Consider the following 25388-nt stretch of genomic DNA (forward strand, 5'->3'; position numbering starts at 1 on the left):
TGCTCATTCTCCTTCCCTGCTCCCCATTTCTCTGTGCTAAGCAACACACTATAATTTTTCTGGACTATCCATCACAAGATGTTTCCTGTGCCCTCGTCACCCTCTCCACCACCATTAGAACCCACTTCATTTTGCAAATGTCCCTTCTAACTGAAGGCACTGAAAACTACAGAAATATACAAAATAGGCTCTAAATAGTAAAAAAAAAAAAAAAAAAAAAAAAGTAGTAGTATACTTTGTTTAAGAAAGTAAAATAAATTTTGGTAAAACTACTCAACAATGACAACCAAAAAACAAAGCTTTTAAGTAAGAAATTAAGGCAATGTTTTCTTTTGAAATATTTGGCAAGCAATATAGGTTTTAACTTAACCTATTTTTCTCTTTTTATTCATTGTTTTATTTGTTCTAATTAGTTGTACATGACAGTAGAAGGCATTTGACATAATACATAAATGGAGTATAAATTCTTATTTGTCAGGTTGCACATGATATAAAGTTACGCAGGTCATGTAATCATTCACATAGGGTAATAACGTCAATTCATTCCACTATCCTTTCTACCCCCATGCCTCTTCCCCTCCTTTATTCCCCTCTGTTCAGTTCAAAATATGATTATTATCCCCCCACCCCTTATTGTGAATTAGCATCCATATATCAGAGAAAACATTTGGCTTTTTAACCTAACCTATTTAAATAATACGTTTTCAGACTCTATCCAGAGGTACAATTTTTAGTGCCTTTATATAATCTAAGTATTTGTCTATGAAAGTCTCCTGTGTTTTTTTTTCCTCCTGAGTCCACCTTTGTCCTGTCTCTGTTTCTGTCATTCTGTATATCTTTCTCTATCTCATTCTTCCTTCTTTCATCAAGCTGTCATTCAGCAAATATTTATGCAGTGCCTTCCAAGTACAGAGTATGAGGCACTGTGCTATGTGAGGGGAAATCAAAAGGTTAATCAATCTGGCTCAAATTACTCCCTGGCTAAGATGGAGTGGCAAGGCAGATGTCTAAGCAGATAATAGGCCATTGTGGTAACTCAGTGAGTAGATATGCACAGGTGACTGAGAGCCCTGAAAAGAAATGCTAAATGGAAGGAATCAGGAAAGATTTTCAGGAGAAGCCATCTCATGCAATCTAAAGCAAGTTTACGTAGTAACTCTCAAACTATAATGTGCATAAAAACCTAAGAGCCTTGTTAAAATGCATATTCTGAATCAGTGAGTCTCCGAAGAATCTGAGATGCTCTGTTTCAATTAAGCCCAGGAGAGGCCCATGCTGCTGGTCCATAGATCATCTTAAAGTGGCAAATGTCTCAAAGGATAACAAGGTCTAAGTACAGATGCTTCTCAGTTTACTATGGAGTTATGTTCCCTCTCAAATCTATCAGAAATTGAAAATATCCTAAGTCAGTAATGCACTTGGTGTACCTAAACTACCAAACATTATAGCTCAGCTAGCCTACCTTAAATATGCTCAGAACACCTAACACTAGCTCACAGTCAGGCAAAATCATCCACCACAAAGCCTATTTTATAATAAAGTGTTGCATGTCTCATTTGACTGACAGCTCACTGCTACTGCCTAATATCACAAAAGAACATCCATATAGCATATATCACTAGGGGAAAAAATCAAAATTCAAAATTTGATATAGAGTCCTTACTGAATATGTAGGTCCTACTGAACCAGTTCCTAGTTCCACTTTTGAACCACTGCACAATCAAAAAGTCATTAGTCAAAGCATCGTAAGTTGGGGGATATCTATAAGGGTAGATGGAGTGAATATAGGTAGAATAGACACTATGAAGCAAATATCAGAGGTAATAAATGCCTGAGTGTGTATGTGATGAAACTAAGGCATATTGATGTCCTCAGGCAATTTAAGAGGGCATTAGTCTCTAAAATGGGGGTGGACAGGAATATGGTATATTTTAGGGAGAAGGGAAATTATTACATAGAGGGATAAAGCATATCAAAGAAACTTTGAGTTGGGCAATTGGATGGTAACCTCAGATCAAATTTAAAAATCTGTGACTTCATTGGTAGAACTGGAAAATATATCATGTCAGGCCACTTAAATAAACCTGCTGGTGATGATGATCAGGGCCTAAATCATGGCAATGATAGATAATACATTAAGGATCAAAGGAGATTGACCTGAGAAACATTTAGGAAATAAAATAGGTTGACTATATTTTCACTTATTAATTTAAAAGTCAAGTGGCTGTTATTTCTTCACTTTTTTTCCCAGCCTTAGTGTCTATTCTTAGCCTGACACTTAGTAGCACGTGATCCTGAACAAGCCACTTACCCTTATTTAGCCGCTCATACCACATCTTTAAAAAACACATTTGACCCAAATAAACACTGTGGTCTCTTTAAACCCTAAAATTGATGAACCTGTAAACTAAAATCATCTCTTATTTAATTATAGTTCTTATGCCCAGACTATAAGCATACATTGTATAACTAAAATGGAATCTGCTACACCAATCAGTGTCAAAACTTGAGACCTTTTAAATCCTCCCTCTTCTTTATCCACCACATTCATTACCAAGTCTAGTTGTGTGGCACATATGCCCTACTAACAATTCTTTGGTTTATGCCCTTACTATTTTCCAAAAATTCTTGCATCTGTATTGTTCTCTCTGGCTCCAATGTAATCCTCTTCCAAGCACTCCACAAAACTAAAGAACACTGCCATCAGAAAGACCTAGCCTAGTGCTGGATGCTAAGTCCACTGTTTCTTAACTGTGTACATGTAGGCATTTATTAAGCCTCTCAAAACCTGAGTTCCTTCATCTGTAAAACATAGAGATGATGGAAGATTAAATGTTTATAAAGTGCTAAGCATAGTGCCTATTACACAGTAAGAACACCAAAAATGTTATTTATTATTTTGAAAAACAAATCTCAGAAAAGATTTCAGCAGGCACTTCACAAAAGAGGAAGATCAAATGGCCAATAAAAAATGAAAAGATGCTCTTCATTAGCAATCAGAAAAATGCAAATGAATACTTCAATGAGTGTAATTATGTATCCACCTGATTAGAAAAGCTTAAGGACTTGTAAATCAAGTGTTGGTGGGGATGTAGAGTTTCTCCTATACCACTTCTGAGAGTGTAACCAATTGGAAAAAGTATTTTGGAATTATTTAGTAAAATTAATGGTGTCCATACCCCAAAACTTAGTAATTCCTTCTCTTGGTATTTAGCCTCGAGGAGTGCTTACCTGTGTGTGGGAGAATCTATGAGCAATAATATGTGTGTTAACATAAAAAGTGATATTATATATTTTATAGTAGTATGAGTAATATAGAAACAATTCAAATGTTCATCAACAGTAGAACCAGTAAGTAAACTCTTGGTATATTAGAGTAGACCACTAAGCAGTAGTTTCCATGAATAAGCTTCATGAATGAACATGGAAGAATTTCACAATGTTAAGCACAATTATCAAGAGATTAATGTATACATACATACTGTGTATATTAATATATTAATAGTCACATTTATTAATATTCTGTGCATTAATAATATATATATACATACACTGATTACAAATAAAATGGAGTTGAAGCATAAGGAAACTAAGATGTATAGTGGAGACATACACACATTGTAGATGGGAAGCCTACAAATAAAAGCAGGAAATGAACATAACATAAGGCAGTTTAGTCATGGGTGGTTTTCTTTGGTGGGGAAGGAAAAGCATGTGATTGGAAAGTGGCATCCAGGGGTTTATTTGGAGTCTATTCCATAGTATGAGTAGTATATAAAATGTGGGTTATAATTATTCTTTAGCCCATATTTGTTTAATATATTTTTCTATGTATATATTTCATGATTAAAAAATAAACTGATCATATCATTCTCCTACTTAAAATCTTAAAAAAGCTCTTCACTTAGGGATCGAATCCAAACTCCTTACCTTTGTCTAAAAGATCTTTCATGATATCTCCTATATCCCTCTTCATTACATCTCTGCCACTACCATTTATGTTCTGGCATAGGAAATGGTACCTAGTGCCTCCAAACAATCATGCTCATTCAAGTTTCCAGTCTGTTGAAAAATGTTCCCATCATGCAATGATCCCACTCTTCCTCAGGCTAACCTCTTACTGCACTTAACATTAAACTAAAATGTTACTCCCTCTGGAAAGCCTTCCTTGACTAATTCCAACCACATCCATGCTAGATTTTCCTCCACTGTACTTCCTATGTCTACCAATGTAGCAGCACTGGGTAAGTACCATACTCTTTAAATCTGCTTCACTAAAAGTACATTTTATTATATGCATGGCACTCTTTAGACTGAAAACTCTATTAAAGCAGAGACTTTCATCTATTACCAAATCTAAGCATGATAAATACATCACAAATTAAATAACTATTTCCTTAGTGAATAAATGTTTAGAATGCAGGCAATATATACTTTCTACATCATTGAGAATTACACATAATTCAACATTTTAAGTTTAACCATATAATACTGCCCTTATTTTAGGTCAAAAAATATTGATTATTATATGATTTCTTCTTCTAACAAGTACTTATTGAATTTTGATTAAGTATAGCAAAATGACTATCAGATAAGCTTTCTCAAAAAATATGTAGGCAGACTATAAAAATTATGTGAATTGATGTGAAACAACAATAGGGTTAATTTCATCAGATTACTGCAGCTAGATGTTATGTATTAAGTCATAGGACAGCCTGCCCATGTAAAGTTATATAAGCCACTAGGCAAATGAAAGAGAAATATTGATCACTAGTTCAAAACAGCTTCTTTTGGAGCCTTATAAGCACCACTGTCATAGTTTATTTCTCAAAGATGGTATTTGACAGATTATAACTCATTCATCTCTGCTTGAGTGTATTGATTATTGACTTTGGTGACTAGGAAGCATCAAGAATTTGATTTAAAAATGTATTCTGCCTGTGTGTGCTAATATTTTTATAAAATAATAAGCTTTTTAAAAATTAGTCCAAGTAGGCAGAGCAACTGGATCTATTTTTGATATTCTTTTTTTCAGGCAAGAGGATATGTAGGCTAAAATGTCCATAAATTGTATCTTATAAAACTGTGATGTGATTTCTTTTTTTTTTCTGAATATTTAAATGGTAGGGGATGTTTATAAAAGGAATTGGGGCTTACAATTTATCAGAATCAACTTTTCTATAAAAGGAGTTTGTTTAATCAATAAAATATAGTATTATGGTACAAATAAGAAAAGCCACTTTAAAATAATGTTTTCCAACTCATATGTTCCTGCCATATGAAATTGTTAATTGTGGACAACTTACGTAAGCTGGTATGGTCCCTGATGGGAGTATCATGAGGTCAAGATTTTATACTACTATATGTGGTATCAGTAGTACCACACCATCAATTCAACATTCTATCCTGTAGATTTCCATTTTAGATAGCATTGTTTGGAGCAGTATTTCCTTGGATCTATATGCTAAACCAGACGTGATACGTAAATGGGTTATGCAGATCGTAGATGTCCTGTTAAAGAACATTTTTAAATTTCCAACTTACCACTGCTTATATGGTTTCTCATCTATAGGAAATGGGTCTAATTCAACAGCTTCCTGCATGAGTTGCCATAACCAAGATCTGAGATGGTCCTGCTGTTGATATTTCTCACGCTAGCCTAAAATCAAAGCCAAAAAACAGGTGAGTTTGATTTTAAGACTTAAAAGGAAATTTTATCTGCACCTAAAAACCAAAGAATAACATCAAAGATAATAAGAATAATTTTCAGGTGGCAAGGTGCACGAGGAGGAAATAAAACATTTCAAGGTAGTGTTCAGAAGTTGTTGCAAGCACATGAACACTGACATTATAAATATCAGATCAGTTAGATATTTTAATATCTTAACAATCATCCAATTAATAATTGTCATTTGGGTCAATATGATACTTGGTTTTATGATCACGAACTTAGTTTTATAATAAAAAGCATCAATTGAGCCTTGACTACAATGGATACCAGGTTACTTGTATTTACATATTTTGATTTTCAGATAAGATTTCCTTGGAACAATGGATTACATAGTTACCAATAAAAGGAGGAAAGTGTTGAAGACCTCTGAAGTATGTTAAATAGAGTAAAAGTAGCCTGAAATTTATTGAAAGCTGGAAAGACACTTGTATTAATGTTCTTCCATTACCTGATTCAGCAACAAACCTGCTATTTGACCTTAGTACCTGTTACTCCCCACATTAAATTGAACTAAATGCTCCTGAACTGTGCCAGTTTTCAATATTCTACCAATTGTTAAGCCATAAGTTTTGATTTCTGGTTTGCAGAGTATGGTCACCACACCCAACATAAACTCTGCCCCAAATAAGAGTATCTTTCTTTGCCAAGTAGTTACAACTACTCCTAGGAATACTTCCCACACAACCACCCTCTCAACCCTCCCCATTGTCTTAATGTGGCCCCCATTGTCACCTATCACCATTTCAGAGAAGTTGAATTTCTTTCTCTTCTAAATTCTTATTGCACTTCTTGTTAACCCACTTATATGGTCCTTAATAAAAATCCTCATCTCCCCAAACATCTGTAAGCACCAGATTATGGAAACTTTCTTCCTCCCATAACACTTAGTAGAATTCTGTGCATGGAAGATATTCATTCAATAAATATTTATTATGTCCCTACTATGTGCCAGACAAAATCATTCCATGACATAGATTATAAATCAGTAGAAAATACAGATAATACAGCTAATACAGGAAGAGGCAATTACTGAATTGTGTGATAAGTGCCATGACAGAAGTTCCTACAGACACTCAATGCACACTGCCAAATAAGCAGACCTCGTTTACAGTGGTTTAAAATCCTATTTCCAATATATAAGGTGAAGACATTTACTATAAGAACCCACTGTCAGGAGGCATATCAGGTTAACATCCATAAACAGGGTGTTAGTTTTATTTCTATGAGGATAAGCCACTAAGATGAATTTCTAGTACTTTCAATTCACTGATGTTTGGGGCTTTGTTTCCATTTTTTTCCCCTATAGCCCAAAAGAAGGAGGAGAAGGAAAGGATAACAAGAAGGAGGAAGAAGAGAAAAGAAAGAGAAAGGAGAAATAGAAGAGGGAGAGGAAAAAAAAAGAAATCCCATTTATTACTATGCAGTCTACTCTGCAAATGCCTGGTCACCCTACCAGGGAGTTTGGCCTTAACCCGGCACACTGCACAGGGTTTTAATTTTAAAGCAGCTATAGTCAGGAATGCTTCCAAAGGAGCCTTCAGTCATTTCTTTTTCCACTCAAAACTTGGATTTCCATTCCTATAAGTATTATTTCCCTAAACCTATGGGTTTTCCACTGTTAGTAACTAGGGATAAGAATGCTGAAAAAGGCCATACTTAGGTTAGACTTAAGTGTTCAAAATGCCAATTAAGCTAGAAAATCCTTCACCAAAAATAAGTATGTTTGAGTACTTCCTCCAAACCTGTTTCTTTCTATGTAGAGATTGTCAATATTACCTGATGTTTCTGCTTATCTAGATTCACAATAAGACATAAAGATTGTCTCCTTTTAGTGCATGAAAAATTTAGTCCCCAAAAGATACTTTTTGCTTTCCCCTTCTTTGCTCATAAGAGTAAAATGTACTCAAACTGAAAAATCTCTGTCAAAATCTATGACTTTCCTGAGAAAACATGCATTACATAGGTGAATTTCTGAAAACACAGACTCCAATTCTAAATTACATTTGCTTTCAAACAATCAATATGCAGCATGATTTTTTTATCTGAATCAGCAGCAGTGTCTCATCTCAGACTTATGTAATGCAATAAATATATTTAATATGCTAAAGAAACAAATGGATTCTGTTCTTTGCCAATAAGCATCTCTCCCAGTAGTCTATAGGCCCAACTTTCTCCACAAGTCCTTGGTGCTCAGAAGGAGGTGCAATAATCAATGCATGAGGGGAAAGAAAGGAGGTTCTCAGCAAGCCTGCAGCAAATAGAGCACTGGACTCCATTCTTGTCATTACTGGACACTTTTGTGCCTCTTTTTGCATGACCATTGCAACGTCCAACCCAAAGCTTAAAAGAGGCTGCAAGATGAAATAGAAGGGGCCATGAAGAAAGATGAAATTAAAGTGTCGATTTGTTTACTTATACTAATTGAAGGAAGTCTCTCTTGTTTTTCTGATAAATAACCAAGCCATCATTCTATTTGAACATACCAATTCCACTCCAAGTCCTTTACCTACTATGTGACCTGAGGTCAAAGCTAGAACAAGGAAGAATACCTATCCCTATGTTTAAAAACAAGAAAAATCCTAATTTTTCGTTATCTTTTAGCATCAATATAAAAAGACTTTGTAGCTAAGCTTACATCCAAAAGAACAGATTCATTCACATGAAGCCATAATGAAACTTTAAAAATAAATATGCGCTTTTAAACATGGAATGCTTTTTCAGGTTACTTAGGTTAGACAAATTCCTTGTGCTTGTTTTATTTCTACAGGATACACTAATAACAAATTAATTTTCCTGTAAATGTAAAATATTTATATTTTATAGCATCCACGATCAACTCTCAGTTCATTTTAACCTTGAAAAATATTGACGACATGCCTAACCATTAAATACTAGTAGCTGCAGACGTACCAGACAATGACAGCAAAACACTCAGTCCCTCTGGGATCTGTTCATAAACATCCCCTTCCAGCATGGCAAACACACTCCTCCCGGCAGCAGATGCTGTTCTGGGGCGAGCAAGCAGGAAGCTGTAGGCAGCTGATTTTTCCACTCTACATATAATTTCTTACTGCCTCATCACCAAGAATCTTTTTAACAAAACTGCCGAGATTTGGTAAGAACAGGAGCCTTTCAAATTAAAGAGACTTTTACAACAGCGGGAAGGAATGATATGTAAATGATGAAGCATGAAGAGTCTTTTTAATATTTAAGGTCATACCACCTTTGTCATCTCATTTTCTAGTCCCATTGTGGGGGAGAGAAAACAGAGTTTGCTCCACGTGGTAAAATAAGCTAATCCAATACTTTAAGTCAATTTTAAGGGTAAGGTCAAGACAGAGAAGGAAATACATATCAGAGAGAGCAGAACTGCTTCATCCAAATTGCCCAGCCCCCCAAATCCAATGGTTCCAGAGTGGAGTTGGAAGCTTTGTAAGCTCAGTCATGAGCACACTATCTGTATTGATATACATATATGCCCATCTAAGGTAGAACACTTACAGAAGCCTCTCTGAGGGAGAAGGTCCTTACTGCAACCATTTTAAATATGTTGATCAGCATTCTGGGAGATCTTCCAAGGTCTGACAAGTAACAGATTAGGGATAGAGGGAGAAACTGGACCTTGGGCAGGCAGTGCCTGGTGCACTTACACCCATTTTCTTTCAGTCTCAACTGTGGCCTGTCCCATATGACTTAGCCTGCTTCCTTCCAGTTTGTTCATGAAAGTTATCATCAACACACGAGAAACAGGCAAGACTGCTGCACGACACTGTCAGGCTCTGCAGCAAAGGCAGCTCATGTAAACAACCTTGTGATTGCTTCAGTGCCGCTGCCATGGGATAAGCCAAGCTCTTTCTGTAGCTAAATTGCTGTACCCTTGGAAGTTGTCTGTTTAAGGGAGTAAAAGCAGAGACTCAATCTCTAGACTTAAATATAGGATGAGAAAAAAAAAAGTATGTGTGTGTGTGTGTGTGTGTGTACATATACATATATATGTATACTTTATATACATATGTACACACATATTTAATTTTCTTAGATTATCTATAACCTGACTTGCTTGAAGATTTTCAATTAAACCATATTTATTTTGTTGAAAGCACAGATACATAAGTTCTGATAAATATATTGCAACGCTCTTTTCTAATGATACATCTTTTTTTCCACCTGAAAAAGCTCTGACATTTCTAGGGGACACAGTATCCCAGCATAGAATAACTGGGAACCTTGCCATTAAAAAAAATATATATATATATGCTCCTGCTGTGACTAGGAGATCACTTTCTTAAAGGGACCCCTTACCTATGTGACTGCAGTGCCAATGTTTCTTCTTATTTCTAACCTGACTCCTTTTCTATATTCCTTCCCTGGTCCAAATTTAGCCCAGAGTCTCTCTACAAGAGGAATGTCATTAGTTTTACAATTAAAATATATATATATACACACCATTCCTTACTAAACTATAAAAATGTCCCAACATATTTAAGGTATACCTGTCAAGAAGTAAGCACAAATGGATAATAAGTGACATTATTGTTAAATGTTTTGTGGGACCCATAGTATTTCACAGATGGAGAACTGAGGTCAGCACTTCTATCAAGCACAGCTGCCCCCACCACCACCACTAATATATGTATGTTTCTCTCTTTCCTTCTGTAACTCTGCATTGATCTAAAAGCCCTTGGTCACGATAATAAGCTTCCTTCCCACATTTTGTCATCCTTTACTCCAAAAAGAAAGATTTTCAACATGCCTAAGTCTTGGAAGAAATGTTCTGCCTAGAGAGAAAAGCTGGTGGCTTCAGAGGTAGTTCGCTTGATTAACCTGCTTTCCACACCATCTCTCTCTCCACTTTCCCATGCTCCCTTTCCCACTCCACCAGACGCAATGAATAGACATCACCCCACCCTCCAAAAACAGGTTAGAACCCAGAATGAGCAAAGAGCCACCTACCATTCCGTGTCTGAGAACTACGATCCTGATCCGGCAGTGTCTGCCCCAGAAATCCTCCCTACTTGGTTTTCATTGACCACATTCCAAACTGTAATGAGGAAGATAATTTTTTGGAGGTGGAGAGATTATTTAAAATTAATGATAGACAGGTGATTTCCAAGAAGATTCAATCTTAAACTCACTCAAGCCCCTAGGAATTGAGGGGTGAGGAGAAAAAAAGAAATTTGTAAAAATGAAAACGGAAAAGAAAAAGGTAAGCATATAACATGCACCACCAACCCCCATAAAAATAAAAAGAAAAGGGGAGGATTAAAAAAAAGAAGAAGGAGAGTGGCTTGCTGAATCACCCTCTTTCACTGCCTGGAAACCATTGTGCAGCGTGATGCTGCCTGTACCATTGTGGAACCTACCAGAGGAGACGGACAGAGGGCTTGGGGAATGGGGTTGCTATGGCAACTGAAAGGAGCACACATGACGTCAAAGCCCAGAGAGGTCTAGGGAGGGGTGAGAGGGGGAAAAAGAAAAAGGAAAAAGTCTATGCGCAGCTACAGCTTCTGTGTTTTCTGGCGAAAAGAGGAGCAGGCAAAATGTAAAGAAGTAGGGTTCACAAGCACCCATATCAGCGACTACTCGGGGGAGCCAGTCTGCAGAGCACAGAGAAACAGTCCACTCGATGCAGCTCTGGTCGTTTGCATAGCAGCACTGGGAACAAATATCAGCAGATCAAAAGCAAAACAAACAAACAAAAAACACTGGAAATGCGGCCAACCTCGGTTTTTCAACTACCTCAGCTTTTTGCAAACAGCAGGGGGAGAGACATGCAGTATTTTTCCAAATGTCAAAACAAATGAGAGATGGTCATGAACTCAGAGAAGAAGCAAGCATTGAAGTCTCACCTGGACCACAGAGGTCATTTGCACAACAGTATTTCTCTGTTCTGTGTTCTTATTGTCATAAAAATCCTGGAAAAAAATACCCACTTAAATAAAACTCAAGAGACTGAGGCTTAGATTGCATTTTAAGTGTACAAATAAAATACTGACGATTTGAATTAACAAATCAGGCTTCTTTTTTCTAATTATAGATAATTATCTGGAAAAGTGAGGCAAATTGCATTATTACTATTGGGGGCAAATATCGTATTTAAGTAGTTTCTCTGCCTTTGACAGTATAAAGGTATTTTTAAGTCTCCACACTATTTTAATAATAGTTTCATGGAACAAGATCTGTTGGCTAGTTCCACTATTTAAAAAGAAATTTAAATTTACCAAAAGTTTTAACTTTTTTCTCTCATAAGCAAAATGTTCAGTATCTGCATAGATTACCTGAACCATGATTAAGCCTTGATTTCTCAAACTACATAATCAAATACAATTCCTTTTTTGCTTAAATACCTTTGAGGTGGGTTTCTTTCTTTTTTTTTTTATTTTTGTTATTGTTGGTATATCAAATATTGTAGCATCATTTATTTGAACAACGTAAAATATACTTTCCATCACTACAAACTGAGCACAACCACAGTTGTTTACACATCCATATTTTCAGAATGTGACAACATTTTCCATCCTACATGAAACATTTTTTTAAAAAAAAATCTTAAAAGTCCTCTGTTTTGTTTCCTACCTTTCCTCCTGTTGTCTCCTGTCTTTGAGGCGGGTTTCTATCTACTGCAACCAAACAGTGCTGAGTTTCATGTGATTCTACATTATGTTTTAGAACTTGCATACTTACCTGAATAAGAAGCTTCTTCCACACCTTTCCAGAAAAGAAACAAAATGTGCAACAGATTTAAACTCAGCAGTGATTGTAGACACTGAAACACATCATAGACCTGTAAGGGACCACGTAAGATTTTATTGTTTTTGTATCACTGTTGCTATTGTTGTTTTATTCAGAAAGGAATTTTGAAAATGAAAGACTTTGATGACTTTTCTGTCACTTAAGTCAGCACAGCATGTTTTTCCATGTCCCTTTGCCCTAATTTCAAATTCAGTAAGAATCAATTGACTACCAACTTTTAGTCCTTACGGGCTCTGTCTATACATGATAAATATCTCATTCAAAAATATGGACTAATAGTCAAACAATTATAACAGAAAGAAATTGTTATCCTGACTTTTAAATTATTGGATTCTAAGTTTTTGGGAGGTTGGTTGGTTGTTTTCATGGTGCAGGGAATCAAATCCAGGGAATGCTAGGCAAGCTCTCTACCATTGAGCTACATCCCTAGCTGGTATTCCAAGTTTGGATAGCAAAAGTCAATCCCAATAACTCAATATCAATGAGGAACAATGAACTTCAGCTCTTACCTTACATTATAAATATAAACCTTAATTCAAAATAAGTTGTACACCTGAATAGTACAGTTAAAATCTATAAAACTATCAAACTAAAATATATCTCTTAGAAGAAAGAATAGCTTTCTGATCTTGGACTTGGCTAAGATTTCTTAGGATACAGAAAGCATAACAATTTAAAAAATAATAATTTTTAAGTAGAATTCATAAAAATTAAAAGCTTCCACTTATCCAAAGTCACATTAAGAAAATGAATAGACAAGCCATAGGCAAGAAAATACTCTTGACACATATTTGAAATTTTTCTTAATACACATGAAATTCTAGATTGCATAAAAAATGTATAATTCAATAATAACAACAAACCATTTTGTTTAAATGGAAAAAGATTTGAACAGGTAATGATAGAGGAAGATTTATAAATGATCCATAAGCATATAAAAATCATTCAACCTAATTATCATGAGAGAAATATACTTGTGGGTGCCCACTATATAAGCTCTCATAAAAGCTTTTTTCATTTGGTGTCAATCATCCTGTATTGTGTATTACTATAGTTTTATGAATATATAATATCTCACCTTATACTTAACTATAACTTAATCCTTTTTATTTCTCATTGTCTTCCCTGAAAGAAAGTTTCCAGGAACTGAACCTATGATCTTACAATGATAGGTAATAAGTAAACATTTATGATTAATTGTAATTATCTGTGGCTTATAAATCTTTTACCCATTGAAAAACTTCTTATCTCAAAAATTATAATGAAATGTTGAGTTTTGAGATACCCAGTGCTAATGCAGGTAACCTGTGTTACAATATTACATATTTGAATTTTTGTTTTGAGATACAAAAATACCTTAACTATTTCAAACTCTTTTCAAATTTCTTCCAAATGAAACTGTATTTAATTAAATGTCTGACTTGAATTCTACTAGTAATATAAATTATGAGAGCCTTGAAAGAGTAGTTTTAAATGAGTAAATGAATATGTAAGTTCTTGTTTTCAAAAGGATAGTGTTGAATTCAGTATTCTTTGTATACAAGTCAAAGTATTTAATGGGATGTGTACAGTTTATGACAGGGTTAAAGGTGTTCAGGAACAGCTCTTGTTTTTCAAGTAAAGAGATCTCCCTTCCTTTGCTTTTATTTTTTATGGGTTCTTTTTAGATATACATGACAATAGAATATACTATGACATAATTATAATAGTATGTAATATAATTTGTTCGCCTTCAATCCCAAATATTTCCACTTCCCCTCCCTTCTGTTTTCCCATATAAACAAAATTTTCAGACAATATGTTTTCAAAATGAACTACTAAAATGTGCAGTGACATAGAGGAATCTCAAAAAACATTATAATAAGTGAAAAAATGAGACAATAAGAGCATATACTGCATGTATTCATTTACATGAAATTCCAAGCAGACAAAACTACTCTGGTGATAGGAATCAGAAGTATATTCTCAAGGGAGAGGCAGACAGTTAGGTACTATGCTGAGAGCAAGAGGAAAATTTATGAAGCAATGAAAATGTTCTACATCTTGATAGAGATGTGGGTTATTATATGGATGTAGATTTGTCAAAACTCCTCGTAGTGTAGTTCTTAAAATTTATGCAATTCATGCTATGTAAATTAAATTTCATTCAAGAAAAAAAAAATGTCAATTACAAAAATAAAATCCCTGAGTGAACTAGTAAGGTAGAGTTCCAAAACCTTCAAATTTAGTCCCTAATCCTCAAATCTTTTTTAGACCCTAGCAGACCCAGCAATAAGTAAAGGTAGGTGCAGAATCATTAGGATCCTAAGAGACCTAGCAAAATCTTCAAGGTGACAATTGAAGTAGTTTACATAACAAATAAGAGATGAGAATTCACACATTTAACAAACAGATTTTTAAGAAGACCGACAATAAGCAGATTCCTAGATTCAGCTGTAGGGACTCTAATTTAGTGTTAGGACCCCTTCTCTGAAGGAAATGAAGGGGCTCAAGAACTATTATTGCAAACAGTATGTGGACTCAGGAAGAGATGAGCATAAAGGAATCATCAGTGATGTAGAAGAGCCAAGTAAGAATCCAGTTTCTAAAAGCAAATCTCAAGGGCATTCATTAATGGGGCCAGCAGTAAAAAACCAACAAATACCCTGATGTGTCGGGTCAAAATTGACCCCAGAGTCAGGTGATCAACTTGTCTCCACTGTCAGGCATCTTTCAGGCTTTGGAGTGAAAGCTGTGACTGATTTTGCTGTGAGTCTCAGGTTGAGAGTTGTAAAAGAAAGAAATCACAAGTTCTTCATGATAGCAATGTCACTAAAGAATAGTAGCCTAGCTATAATTTAAACTTTAGTATGTTCTGAATTAGGGTGGTGGCAAGAGGATACAAAAGGTTTGATGAAAGAAGGCAAAATTATTAAATTTAAATCAATAGACCTTGATGAGTGATTCTTATGGTTCGGATGTGTGATGTCCCACAAAAGCACATGTGAGAGGCAATGCAAGAAGGGTTTGAGGAGAAATGATTGGGCTAGGAGAGCCTTAACCCAATTAATCACCTGATGTGATTAACTGAGTGGTGTTTGAAAATGGGAGGAGGTGGGTCCTGGGGGCCTGCCTTTAGGGTATATATTTTGAATCTGGCAAATGGAGTCCCTTTCTCTCTGCTTCCTGATCATCATGTGGCTTGCTTCTCTCCATCACACTCTTCTGCCATGAGGCCTCACCTTGAGCTTCGAGGAATGGAGCCAGCTGTCTATGGCTGAGCCCTCTGAAACCATGAGCCCTCATATAAACTTTTTTTCCTCTAAAATTGTTCTGGGCAGATCCTTTAGTCATAGCAGTGAAAAAAACTGGTTAAAACAGCGATTAAATATGCACTGTTGTAAAAGGTAAATCTCTCTCCTTTAAATACTATGTATCCTTTCATAGATAGATGTAAATGCAAGAGAATCAATACTATATCTTTCATGATGCTATTTAACTATAACATTTCCCCAACTGTGCTCTTTTAGGTAATAATCATCCTTTGCAAACCTATTCTATAGTTTACAAGTTCCAAAAATGTTTCATATGATATCTCATTTTTGGAAGGCCATGTTGCACGTTAGTAAATTAAAGGTACCAAGAAACCCTGAAGTAAAGTAATTGAAATCTGAAATTATTTCCCAAATATGGATTTTAATTAATACCTTTTATCATCCTGTTGGGATGTGAAACACAGGACCAATAGCTTACCAAAGCCATAAAGATCTTCAGCGAAGTGAATTTAAAATATAAATATTCCTGCTGGATATGGTGGCACCTGTAATTCCAGCCATGTAGGAGGTTGAGACAGGAGGACTGCAAGTTCAAGGCCAGCCTCGGGAATTTATTTATTTAAATAAATAAATAAAAAGGGCTGAGGATGTGGCTCAGTGGTTAAGTTCTCCTGGGTTCAATGTATGTATATTTGTGTGTGTGTGTATATGTATATATATATATCATGTCCTAATATGAGCAAATTTTGTAACCTTTCAATGCTAGAAGAAAAAATAATTGACCTCTGCACTCACTCACTCAATTTTCTTTTTAACAACTAGACTTTATTTTTTAGAGCAGTTAGGTTTACCAAAAAATTAAGCAGAAAAGTACAGAGAAATTTAATATATCTTGCTACTCTCCCTTTAGTTTTTCCCATTATAAATTTCTTGCATTACTGTGGTACATTTATTATAATTGAGGAACCAATATTGATTCATTATTATTAACACAAGTCCATCATTTACATTAGGGTTCTTGCTTTGTGTTTTGCAGTACTAAGGGTTTTGAAAAATGTATAATGTCACATTTCACTCACTTTTAATTTTCATCTTGCTTAGGAATCAATTTTACATCCAGACAATAATTGTGTTCACATCAAAAGAAAAGTAGATAAAATTGGCCTCTTGAAAGTTTTTCCTAGTGGAAAGAGCACTACTGTTAGAATTCAATGGCAGAAATTGTACTTTGAACCAACTTTTATTAAGTTTATAAAAGCCTTCTTTTTGCTGGGAACCCCCATATCCAGCAAAATTATTTCCGTTTGTGGTTAACCCACTTTGATTCTAAATGCAGAGTATCTGCCTCAATAAAAATAGTTACACATAGGTTTTCAGTATCTTGGGAGCCTTCTTTTGAAAGTCTATATTTAGTTCACAAATGATGATGGGGAGCAAATAATATCAAAGAAGCTTAAGCCTCCTCAGGTAGTAACAGCTTTAAAAAACTAATTAGTGTATTTGTCTTTTGAACAAGGAAGCTAATAGAAAGTTGTCTTTTCTTAGATCCCAGCAGAAGCTGGTTTGTGAGATAAAGAAGCAGTTATTCTTGCCAGACATCCTCAGGTTTATCCGCACTTCAATCCATGCACATCTGTAGCAATTCCAATTTTCCTTATCCTTGCTTTACTGCAGTGCCCCAGAAGCATGACAAAAGCATGAAGACACCATGGATTACATTTGAGTTTGGTCTAGAAATTCAGCTTCTTACCACTCTGCAGCAACTCCTTATCTCCATTAAAAAAAAAAAAAAAAAAAAAAAGCCTGTCCACACCTCTGACATCCTTGTGCTCAAAAGATATTCACTGAGGCAGGCTAAGAGGCAACCTGCGAACCCAAAATTATGCAACAAATTTAAGTAAGTTTAGTAATATTCCTTTTATAAATACATATCCACCATCACTATTAAATGATATTTCCTAATATTAGAGACCCTGTTTTTAATAATTGACATCAAAATATGTTGCAATCACCTAATTCCAGGTTTTCCAAATAGGATAATATTACAAATAATAATAGTACGTGATGATAGTATCCAAACACTCAAAAAGAGTATTAATCAAAGTTTATAATATAATGCAGGATTTGACACAGTCTTACATTTTTTTTAAAGAGAGAGAGAGAAAGAGAGAGAGAGAGGATCTTTTTTGTAGATAGACACAACACAATGCCTTTATTTTTATGTGGTGCTGGGAACTGAACCCTGGTCCCGTGCGCGCTAGGCGAGCGCTCTACAGCTGAGCCACAATCCCAGCCCCACAGTCTTACATTTTTAAGCCAAATACTCATCAGCATAAACTTGTATATACAGCTTATGTTTGGTCTGAAAATCTGCTGGATTTTAAAATCAATAGTGGAAAGAAAGAAAGAAAAATTCTTAGAGTATCCCGACCATGCCATTTAACCTTTCTTACAATGTTATGCAGAAGGAGACAGGGAAATAGGAATGTGATTTTGAAAAAAAACATGAAGATGGAGCAATAAAAAGAGTGATTAAATTCAACATGTCTTAGGTGTGTGAAGAAATTAAAATATTTTAAAATAATGCATAAATACTTCAAAAAGCTTATTGGAAATATGTATATGTAGCCAAAAGGGTATTGGATTTATCATCAGATTTTGCTTATCCCAGCCATGCTGCTTTCTTTCCAGTGACCTGAGTCAATCACATAGCCTTTCCCAAATTAGGCATTGGCATAATGATGTCAATATTTATATCACAGACTTTTCATGAGAAACAAATTAGACAATGTTTGTAACTACTCTTGGTATAACCCTGGCATGTGATAGTCACTCAACAGATATTGAATATTTAACTGGATCTATTTGTAATAAAAGAGATGTGACCCATACTTAAATTTAAATTTCCTTGTATAACTTTTTAAGCTATAGACATTGTCCATTGACTCAAAAGTATTCACCTTCTGTTGCTTGCTAATGCCCTTAAAGTGTGTATACAAAAGAAGATGTAGGTGATCATATGTTACTTAGCAGTGTCAAAGATGCACTACAGAACTAATAATAAACTTGAAGAAATTTGAATCTCCCTGCCAGTCTACCCTTGAGATAGTTCAGGATGTCAGCAATTCTCACCGGAAATTTCCCAGAGAAAATTCAGCTATTTGATCAGCAGATATTCAAAGACATGCTCTTCTATAAGAAACAATGAGCCAGATTTGGGGGAGGGGTGAAAAACTAAACAAAATAGTACAGCTGTCAGAGATATGAGACATACTTATAATTTAACTAAAATGAATTCAGCCAGCCAATCACTGAGTAGCATATAAGTACAAAACACCTACCCTGGAGATTTAGAAAAGAACCCATAAAAAAGAAGTTCACAATCTTATTGCAAAGTTGCCCCCCTTAGGGGAAAAAAAATCTATAAATAAGTCCCTTAAAGCAGGATATAAACAATGAAATCTCTAGTTTAGAGAGGGGAGAAATCAACGTGTGCATACATGCTGAAAATATGTATCTCAAACCCTGCATTTATTTTGGGAAACAGCACAGTCCAATAAAAATGGAGATTTCAGTCTCAATTTCATTATGACTAATTCCCCATGAAATACTGGACAGGTCTATAGTTCACTAGTTTTTAGTTTCTGTATCTACGATGTATGGAGTCTAGGTAACATGATAATTATGTTCCATAATGAAATGGGAAAAGAGTCTTTAGAAGATTCTTTGAATTTGGACAGTTGGAGATTTAATAAGAATAGACTTAAAAGGGAAGGGAAACATGTTCATATGGGAGTAAAGAGATTACACTTCCTTAGTTGAATTAAGTAGGAAAGTAGTGGCAGAAACAGAAATTCTTCAGTCAGATTGTCTTCTAGGCAAAATATACAAACCAAACATTGACATTGTAAATGAAAATGCAAGGTAGTGAAAACAGGATCTATTGCTATGGTTTTGTGAGCCTTTTAATAAACTATACCTTATAATAATAAAGTCATAGTTACTATCATTTTATCATTATCACCATGAATAGCATCATAAGTATCATTATTAATATTATAAATACGGTCTATTGAAAGCATACTCTACCAGGCATTGAGCTAGTTTTACAGACATCAGCTCTAATCCTACAGCATTTTTTTTATCACTATCTCGCATCTATTAATCCTTCACCACGTGCCTGAGCCTATGCTGCTTGACTACTACTAGATCATAAAGTAGGTAGCATCCTTCCTTTATACACAAGAAAACCAAGAGATGTTTAAGTTACTTGCTCAAGATCACAAATGGGCACCAGATGAGTCAAGATTTGAATCCATGCATATCTCACTAAGGTTTCTACATTCAGAGAGGTTAAAGAAAAATGCTAATAAATTTAAGTCATAAAAGTTGTATCCTCCAGTTGAAGATGTTTGCACACACTCAGAAGGGGAGTACTAACCATTTTACCATCATTATTTTTGTCTTGTGTGTTACAAATGGAAAGTCGGCAGTCAGGGAAGCTACAATCTTGTGAAATGGAGCAAACAAACACCAAATAGGAAAAGAAGAAGAAACTCTTCAAGGATGTGACATAACACAACTTTTTAAAAATGTGACATGGTTGCAGAGTGCTGAGAAACAGCAGCCACTAATAGAACACCTGCTGTTCCACTGCAAGGGATGTGACTGTTCTTTTTTGAGCAGAGGCTTTAAGCCAACTGTGAATTTAAGAGACAAACTTTCAGTCTTCTCAAATAGCCACATTCCCTGAACTGAAAACATACTTCATACGTGCAATGTAGACAGGATAATGGTAGCAGCCTTTTCAAACAGCTGTGCATTTTGATTGAAGACATCATCTATAGACCTGAAATGCGGCAGTATTATGAATGCACATGTATGCACACAAACACACAACCATGTATTCTTCCAGTCAATAAATATTCATTGAGTATCTTGCACCAGAAAAACAAAAACTTGTCCAGATATTTCTTCTTCTGCTGCTTTTTCAAAGAGCCAGTGCTTTATATATGGATGTGACTGATTATAAGATTTTTAAAAAATATTTTTCTGTAGTTGTAGATGGACAGAATGCTTTTATTTATTTTTATGTGGTGCTGAGGATCACCCCAGTGCCTCATGCATGCTAGGCAAGCACTCTACCGCTGAGCTACAGCCCCTGCCCCTAAAACAAGATTTTTTAAAATTAATAAATCATTAGTTGTGGCAACAAAACAATGAAAGTTTGAAAGAAAGATTATTTCTAGCTGGGCTGATCGGGGATGACTTAGAAATGTGCACACACGCACACACACCTAAGTACACACAGCTTGGTAGGCAATATATTTCATGGGAAGTTTCTGATAATGAAGAGACCACTAACCAAAGATCTACGAAACAGAGAAATTGGCTAGCTTAGTCACTATCACAAATAACACCAAGAGGCTGCAAAGCTTCCAATGATGAACCTGGGATAGATAGACAAACTAGAAATGAAGTTCAACTCCCAAAACTACAAAAATTAAATGGAAATAAGATTTGGTTTATAATAATATAACAGTCACAAAGGAAACACTCTCTCTGTCCATATAATAAGTATCTCCTCAACTTACGTGGGAACCTCACACAATTTCCTGTAACGAACTGTGTTAACTTCTTATCATTATTACAAAGTGGTTATATAAATAAAACTTAATTCACTCAGTTCCACAATTAACACTAATTGAGTATCTACTGGATGCCAAGCTATGTACTATGTTCTTTTAAAATTATTCATCAATTCTGGATATTATCCCATTGAATATAACTCACACTCAGTTTGTAGGAAGAATTGAGATAATGCCAACTCAAACCCCAGTAATCATTTAGTATCACTTGCTTCCAAGTAAAGGAAGGTATTCTATTATTTTCTTATAATAGTTAGTCTCAGGATTTACCTTTGAATCTAGTCAGATGCTACTAAATAGTCATATATTTATCATTTTTTTCTCCTAGCCCAAAATCTGGTGAAATTATATTCCAAAGTGTCAAAAAGTATAACAACACTAAGTCATGATTTTAGCTAAGTGAAAAACATACTAATATCCTGACTTTTATAGGTGGAAATACAGGCATCATGAAATTGAGGTCTCAGTCTAAGTAAAGACTCTAAAACCCATAAAAAATGTTTCCTAAACTATGAGGACTCCAATTTACCATATTAAGACCTCAAGAGAAAGAAATTATGAATTACAGATAGCTCGATTTTTTTGTCAAAATGGCATATGTATATTAATTGTTGAGTAAAGTTTACATTCTCAAACAGACTTGGTAAAAGAGAGCTTGTTGACTTCTCAGGCTTCCTATCATTGCCAAGAGTTAACATAGTGCTTCATAGAAAAATATGAAGAAATTGTATTTAGCAAGGATTTATATAATTAATCATATCAATTCTAAGTTGCCTAAATTTCCTTAATATTTATAAGAATCAATCATTTACTTTCCCAAGGCTAATTCAGAGTCTCTCAAACAAATATTTTACGGAAACATACCATGTCTTTCGAAAAATAAAGGAAATAATTTAAATTCAATATAATCTATTCCTAAACTGAATCACTATGTAAAACTTACTCCATTCTAAACCTTGCATCCATAGGAAGATAAACCTCATATGGGAAAATATCATCCTGGACCTCACTGGCGGTCTGTGCTCTGGAGTAGCCTATCAGAATTATAAAGAAACACAGTAGCTTTATAAGCAGACACAGGTTTCCCTTATTACAGCTCAAGTTTCATGACAGCAGGGACCTTTTCTAAATATCTGATGCCTTTTTATTGAATGAATGAATAATGATCAAATTAGTGAATCTAAAAGTCAGGTATGAACAATATAAGAATAAACATTTATAAATCTCCCAGTCCTCTGCTATTGCTCTCATATCATTCATTCTCCCCAGGAGTAGTTCATGGTAGATTATACCCTATGCAAAACCCTGCAAAGTCTTCCCAATTACACTGGGGAAAAATGCAACTATTTTGTATTTCAAAGACTTCCAGACTTCCACACCACTCCACCTCTGGCTTCTTCTCTAACCTCCTTCTCTACCTTCCCCTAAGGAAGGCAGGATCAAGATCCTTACTTTGTATACAAGAAAACAGATATGCTGTTTTTAAGTTCTTTGGGTATAAACCCAGGAATGGGATGCCTGGGTCAAATGGTGGTTCCATTCCAAGTTTTACAAGGAATCTCCTTACTACTTTCCATATTGGCCCTACCAATTTGCAGTTCCATCAGCAGTGTATGAGTATATCTTTTTCCCCACATCCTCGCCAACACTTACTGTTGTTTGTCTTCATAATAGCTGCCATTCTGACTGGAGTGAGATGAAATCTTAGAGTAGTTTTGATTTGCATTTCTCTAATTGCTAGAGATGATGAACATTTTTTCATATATTTGTTGATTGATTGTTGATTCTCCTCTTCTGAGAAGTATCTGTTAGGTCCTTGGCCCATTTATTGATTGGGTTATATGGGGTTTTTTGTTGTTGTTGTTGTTTTTTATTTTGTTTTTGTTTTGGTGCTTAGCTTTTTGAGTTCTATATATACCCTAGAGATTAGTGCTCTAACTGATGTGTGAGGAGTAAAGATTTGTTCCTAAGGTATAGGCTCTCTATTCACCTCAGAAATTGTTTCTTTTGCTGAGAAGAAACTTTTTAGTTTAAGTCCATCCCATTTATTGATTAACCAATCCCAAAAACCAAAATGCAGAATGTTTTCTCTGATATGAGAGGCTGATTCATAGTGGGGTAAGGAGAGGAAGCATGGGAGGAATAGAAGAATTCTAGATAGGGCAGAGGGGTAGGAGGGGAAGGGAGGGGGCATGGGGTTAACAATGATGGTAGAATGTGATGGACATCATTATCCAAAGTACATGTATGAAGACACGAATTGGTGAGAATATACTTTGTATATAACCAGAGATACGAAAAATTGTGCTCTATAAATACAATGTGAATTGTAATACATTCCTCTGTCATATATAAATTTTAAAAAATTAATTTAAAAAATCTGTAACTTTTTCCTGAAGACTAAAGAGCCCTCCTTAATCTCCAACCTAGCAGGATCATTACTATTTTAAGGTGTGAAAGGTATAAAACCTAAATCTTTAACTATACACATCATAACATTAACACGTGGTAAAAATCATCTTGCATGTAATACCTAAAAGGAAAATCCAACACAGGAGAACAATTGGATTTGAATGTTGGAACTTTGGGGGTTTTGTTGTTTGTTGTTGTTTGATTTCTTTTCACTTGCTTTTAAAATGTCTTGCCAGCATCTGTTATATGATGGACTATGGTCTTCAATTTTATCTTTGCCATCCCTCTGTGTACGTCTGATTTTCCTTGCATCAATACTCCTCTGGACACACAGTGTTACAATCATTTGATGACTTTGCTTGAAGTAATTCAGCCCCAAACTCTGCCTTTGCACCAGTATTAACAAATAGAACAGGCCTGTCATAGAAAAGGACTGACATTGACAAACTCAGTTTTCTGACCAGTTTATTCCTGAGCTTTAGGACTTCTGTTTATTGGTTTTCTAATCACAACTTCTAATGCAGTGTTTTCTTTCTCTTTAAATGAAATCCTTTTTCCTTTTCTTCAGCAAGCTCTCACACAGAACCCAGAGTAAGAATCTGTAAGCGATGTTTTATAATGATAAATACATTATGCGTGTAAATTTGCATCACTTGTTTATAGCCAAAGTGATCAATGAGCACAGTGTGACCATTTTGATTTCACACATTTTCAATCCTGACTTATGGATGACAATTGTTGTCCTGTCATTCTCAGATAAAATTTCTTTCTGTGTTTTTTGTAAAGCATTTTTTAAAAAGCTGGATCCAATTCAAAGGTTCTGAGTCTAAGGAAGAAAAATATAAATAGAAAGACCAAAGAAGAGCTAGAAATTGAAAATCTTTGGCTCATTTACACATCTGAGTAGGTTGGAGGTTGCAAACTTACCATTCTAAATTCTAGAACAGAAAGTCAAATCTAGTTTAGTTCGGTGTGTATTTTTAAATTAGTCCATTCAATTTAATTTTGCCAATGATTTTCTACTCCTATATTATTAGCAAAATATACTCATAAAAGCAGCCAACTATTAAACTTGAAACAATAATTTTTTTTTTACATTAAACAATAAATTAGGGGCTGGGGTTGTGGCTCAGCACGCACAAGACCCTGGGTTCAATCCTCAGCACCACATAAAAAAAAAATAAATGAGTGAAATAAAGGTATTGTGTCTGACTACAACTAAAAACTAAATTAAAAAAAAAACAATAAATTAGAGCTTCTTTTCATAAGGAACAGCTATTTAAATGCAAGGCTGTATATACCAAATCACACAATATTTTGATTTATTACTTCACCCAGAATTTTGAGTCACAAAAGGTGATTCCTGATCTCTATCCTCAGTATTCAGGCTTGGACTAGCTAATCCCTGACCATTTGTCTCTTAATAGCTGATACTTCCTGGGCCACAGGTGTTCCATTCAAACTCTGAACATTATTCAAAATAAGTGAAGGGAAAGCCACAGTGCTCATCTTGTTTGGCAGCTGTTATTTTCATCCTCCTCCTGGGGCAGAAGAAAAGGAAAAGAAAAAGAAGGCAGCTCTGCAGAATAT

This window comes from Callospermophilus lateralis, chromosome 8, assembly GCF_048772815.1.
Source record: "Callospermophilus lateralis isolate mCalLat2 chromosome 8, mCalLat2.hap1, whole genome shotgun sequence".
NCBI classification, from domain to species: Eukaryota; Metazoa; Chordata; class Mammalia; order Rodentia; family Sciuridae; genus Callospermophilus; species Callospermophilus lateralis.